Here is a 6000-nt window from a genome sequence, read left to right as displayed (position 1 = left end):
GTTTACATTGACATTAATAAAAACTCCCCAGCCCTACCCCATCTCCATTCCCCAAAGCTTTCATTCCATATATAAAGATGGAGGTGGATTTCTGAGGGAAACTGTAATTCTATTATGACCCTCCAGCCTGAAAACCACAAATAAGACTTGACATTAAAAAAGGGAAAACCTTGGAAAAAGAGAAAGGATGGGGGGAAATGGAATGGAGGCTAGGGGGCGTGCATAAGCGCACCAACGTGCCTACCGTCCCTGTCCTATTGTTTCTCTTATTCTTCTTTTATTTTTCTTATATGTACCCATTTCATGTATTCACAACTATGTATACACTTATACTTATTATCTTGTAAACAATTGGCAAATCAAATAAATAAATAAATAAATAAATAAAATAAATAAATAAAATACATATGAATGTCCATGTGTACCGTATAAGACATTGGGAGGGGGGGTTGATTGCTGTATCTCTCCCTCTTTGTTTTGCTTCTATCCAGCACTGACATGGGCTCCCAGAAAAAAATTTTTTTACCGTTGGAGGGGAAAACTTCCCACTCCTTGTTTAAAACGATGATCAGCCATCTGAGGTCTAACCTATATTAGCTGAAATGGTGATCGTGATTCTTAACTTTCCTTTTTGATCTGAAAAATTACAGCCTTTCAGAAAACATTCTGGTCAGCCCTCTTCTCCCTTTGGGGTTGACAGCTGCTTAGAGGCTCATTCCAGTTGGCTACAGGAAAGAGAAACAAGCAAACAGCACCAGTTCTTTGATTAATAGGAAACATTACAAGAAAGGAGCTATGGGATGCCGTCGTTTATGTTTCAGTAAACTTTTCTCAGTTCTTATGTTTTTTGCTGTTTTATAAGACTAATGACTTTTGGTAAGTCCAGATTATTTCAGATGGCCTATCTCTCTGAGACCTTTTCTCATATTAACATTTACATCATTGGATTGTGCATCACAAAATAATTGTGGATGGGATTCTTCTCTAATTCCCCAGAATGCATAGTCATAGAATTAAATCTGACACATTGGTAGTCACTGAGCTAGAGAAAATCATGTCCTGGAACTCGCCAAATGCCTCAATGCAGGGAAAGATAAAAACAGCAGCAACAATAGGAAAATGGTCTTTATCAAACATATGAGTATTTGTATCACCAAGTATATATAATTTTCTTACTGTGAAGGCCATTTTAGATTTCTGCTTGCTTGATAGGAACTATGTATTAATTTAAAAAATATGTATTAATTTAAAAATATGTGACTATTGTGTCAAAGTAAAAAGGTCCTGCAAGACATTAGTGGAACCTTCTAATTTAACTAATTGATAGTAGGAGAGGCTAATGGAAGTAGAGCTGTGCTCAAAACCACAGATGAAATTTCTGCACAGGCTTTTCATGTTCCCTTCCCTACAGCCCACCTTCCCCAAGGACTTTGGTCTCTAAAAGACTTCTCTACTGCTCAGATACAATTTCATACTGTTGATTATATCTTTCACATCAAGGCTAGTTCCCCACCCCCCGCATTTTATGGCATTACTGCAACTGATATGTGATCCCCGATAAGACATCGGCATGACCTAACCTTATTGATTATCATTGCTTTTCAGTCAATCCCTGTTCCTTTCATTTCCAGATGAAAGCAGAGAGAGTCAAACTGAAGAGAGACAGCCATAACTAGATTGCTAAATATGATTGCCAATATTATTTTGTCCTTCATCTGATAAGGATAGAATACTATACTCAATTTATTTTGTTCTTAGATCTTTACCCAAGTGTCCTTTCTCTTCAAAAACAGCAATCATCTTTAGGCTTGGATTAATTCCTACTAAATAAAAGGCAAGTATAGTTTATATTTGGCAAGGACTGGACAGAAAATAAAGGGATAGTTGGGGAATGGAGCATCAAATGCAAAAAGGGAAATGCTACTGCTGATCCTTTATATATGCCCCTGAGTAACTTCTTTGAAAGTGTACCATAGATCAAAGAAAAATTACTTCATAGTGACAGTAGCCTTCATTTAGGAAGTTACTTAAGCATGCATTTAATTTAAACATGGGAATTAAGCTCCATTTACTCAATGGAGCTAAAGCACATGATTAAATTTAACCAGAAGATTAAATACTGTGCTTAGTGATGCCATGTTTGCTAAGAGCAAAAGTGTTCAGAGTCAGAAAGGACTCTAATAACTGGAGTTGAAGGATTAAAGAGCATTGCTACTTCTGTTGTTGAGGGCGATGTTCCCAGGGTGGTCTCTCTAAATATACCTGGGTTACAAGCTCAGAGTGGGAAAAAATCCTTGCTGTGTATGGAAAGAAAACAGATTTGCTATCAACAATCCTGATTCCATTCCCTCTTTTCCAACATGACAAAGCTTAGATTTAGCTCTGATTCCTACTAATTCTATGCTTATTAAGCACAGTTGCGAGCAACAGCTGACTTAAACTAACAATTTTCATTTAATGTATGTTAGATGGTACATTTGATACAAAGAAAACTGCTGTGTGATTTTTATATGTAAGTCTTAATACAGAATTAGAAGATGGAACATTTCCCCAATATAATTGCACATTTACATTGGTAAATGTGGACTTGAGAACAATTGCATCCATTGCTTCATCCCACCCATGGGATGGAGATGAAATGCAATTGTTGTTTCATTTAGATTAGATCTATTTCTTGGTAATAATGCTTCAGCCCAGAGAAGGAACATAGCCTCAAATCTAGAACAGGTGACTTGAAATTTCATTAACCAGCAGATAAGAAAGCACTATTTTTACTTCCGGATGTGAATCCTGAGTGATAATTAAAGAATCAAAAAGTAGCCTGAGCTAGAGAAATGCTTTATTAGGGCTTCACAAATTAGGAGGCTTATTCTACATTGACAAATGGACTAACACCATCCTTTTAAACCCAGAGATTCAAAATTTGAAAGATCTAAGAAAAATAAATTGTACTAGAATATTTTTTATGTCCCCTTTTAATCTGATACAAATTTCAGCTAATCTGGTGAATAGTTTAAAGAGGTTATCAACATTTATAAACAGAAACAATGTAAAAAGTTAAAATAATCACCATAATTTAACAATTAAAAGCCTGGTGAAAGTGATATATGTTTACAGATTTTTAAAATACCAAGAGAGTGTGGGCAGATTAATCTGTGAAGGCACTTTTAATGAAAAAACTATTGTATATCTATGAAAGAATCTGTTTTTTTTCTATATTCATATGTGAAAGTCACTAGAAAGCCATTTTAAATTCTTCCTACGCATATGAGTTGCTTTTTTTCTAGATCCCACTAAAGATAGAACTGAGCTTTATGCATGTTACTACAAACTACTCAGATATGCTCATGGGGCTCTTTGCTACTATTTTACTATAAGCCATCAGTCAATTTTACACAAGAACCAAATTATTCAGACTTAGTTGCCTATTCAGATAACCCATTTATTCTGTGATAGGTTAAAAATTCACGGGATACATTTTTCACAGTGTTAGCGGAGATACTGTAAATCAAATGGTAGCAAGCTAACTTGACAGGTTTAATTCATTGTGGGTTTTAGATTGTGGCAAGTAGCACTTTAAAATAAAGAGGATTAGGGTTTTTTTTTGAGACTGAAGACATTTCCATATCACATCTACTCTCCAGTCAATCAATTCTTGCTTAAAAACAGTGCTAATTTTTTTTAAGAAAATCAACAAAAATGTGCAAACATAAAAGCATCTTAGATTTGGACCTAGCCAATAAATATTTGGGTGAACTTCAGTTGATTGAAGTTGAAGAAAGAAGCAAATATTGGGGCACAGCAAAACCTATCTTGGGAAAAACGTCCATAGGTCAACATCTACAAGCTTAAACTGGACTCAATAACCCATAAGCAACCAATGTAACAACATCAGAAGTGGTATCATATTGATATAACATTAGTCACCCCATTTGCCTGTTCAATGTCCTATGTTCCAACATAAGAGTACATTGCAGTGATCGAATCAAAGGCTATGACTACTGAAGGCAGGCTATCTCAAACCAGGTGGGATCATAGATGGTGCATCTGCCAAAAATGGGCCTAGACTTGCTTTACTATTAACATCAATTGTGCCTCTAGCAGTGGGCCATTACAAACATTTTGATGAAAATTCACACTTTTTGGTTTTTCTTATTTTTTCTGATGTCCTCAAGGGCAAATTCCTGTCTCTTACAGAGAGCTGGCATCATTATAGTTACAGAATCTTGGCACATCTTACATATTAGTCTCTGGGTTTTTTAAACCTTCTAATGCAGCAATATTCTGCATTAGATGATTACTGCTGAAGAGTGCTGCAAGTTTCCCCGCCAACACTTCTTTTTTAATTGATACAACTGACTTAGTGAAGAGTGAGTTTTATAACCATTGTACAAAAAAGCCCTGGCCAATCTCCTCTGCAAACTTTGACCCACATTCCTATGCTGCAGCTTTTCTCTGATACCAAATCTGCCATCATCTTAATTCCTTTTGTTTTGTTTTAAATTAATCCTTCACACATATAGAATGGACTAATTTGGTATCTCAAGATAACAGTAGCCTTGTCAAAAACATGAGCTCATTTTCCGTCTGCATCCTTGCACTTCTTAGTTCCACCCTTAATTTAAGATGCATGTTGGTATTCATTTTTGCTAAAATGCTCATCCATTGTGTATCTGGTTCACAGTTAAAAAAAAACAGGGTTACCACAGCAGTAGGCTGTAACCTGAAGGCCAGAACCATATGTGGCCTGAATCCTCTTTTTGTAAATGTCATAGTCTTTCACCCCACTCCATTAAACTGTTGAAAAATGATGGCAGCTTTCTATTTTAGATGATAAATGAAAACTGTGACATAGTTTAAAATAAGTAGACACGGTTAAAAGAACTCTCAATTGCTAAGTAATGATAAGTAATGAATTACTGCTGATTATCTTGTTATGCTTTGGCTTGAATATTTGGAATCTGAATGTTTATGAATATATATATATATATATATATATATATATATATATATATATATATATATATATATATATATATATGTGTGTGTGTGTGTGTGTGTGTGTGTGTGTGTATGTATGTATGTATGTATGTATGTATGTATGTATGTATATATTTGCTTCCTTAAGTTTTCACGGGTACTTACATGTATGGTATTCAGCTTTGTTCGGGTATTTTCCCACGACATTATAGTTGTGCTTTTAAAGTTGTAGCAATGTTTCGGCAGAATCTCATCTGCCACCATCAGGCTTCTGTATAAAAGCCTTCCATCCAGAAGCCTGATGATGGCAGATGAGATTCTGCCAAAACGTTGCTACAACTTTAAAAGCACAACTACAATGACGTGGGAAAATACCCAACAAAGCTGAATACCAATGAAAAGTATACATATATGTACACACACAAACACAACAAATATATATATATATATATATATACACACACACACACACACACACACATATACACATAACATATATATACATATATATATAATTTGTTTTCTGAGGTTTTCGGGGTATTTGTATGTGGATCTTTGGTTATTCGGGTTTTCTCTCGCGTAAAATTGGAAGTATCCTGGAGGCATTTCGACAAAATCTCATTCGTCATCTTCAGGCTTGTGTCTTCGGCTTTGTGCTTCTCAGAGTAATGTGAGCTTGCAGCTGCTTCTTCCTTTTAACTGCTAGTGGGGGTGTGACTTGATTGGGTGGGGGCTTGGCTGTGTTCTGATTGGGTGGGGGTGTGTTCTCATTGGTTGAGGGTTTGGCTGTGTTCTGATTGGTTGGGGGATTGGCTGTGTTCTGATTGGCTTGGGGTGTGTTCTGTTCAGGTGGGGGCTTGGTTATGCCCAGGTTAGTCTTAGTTGCTGGGGGATTTGAGCTGGTGAGCTGTGATTCTGTTGTTTGGCTTCGCATTCGTGGTCGTGCCACATCTTCATGGTGGGCGTCCATTTGCTTCATGTATACATTAAAACTTAAGAAAATATGTGTGTGTGTGTGTG

Source organism: Notechis scutatus, chromosome 3 (genome assembly GCF_049901735.1).
Source record: "Notechis scutatus isolate UNSWTSFEM ecotype Mainland chromosome 3, rNotScu1.2, whole genome shotgun sequence".
NCBI lineage: Eukaryota > Metazoa > Chordata > Lepidosauria > Squamata > Elapidae > Notechis > Notechis scutatus.
Note: the sequence above shows the minus strand (reverse complement) of the source record.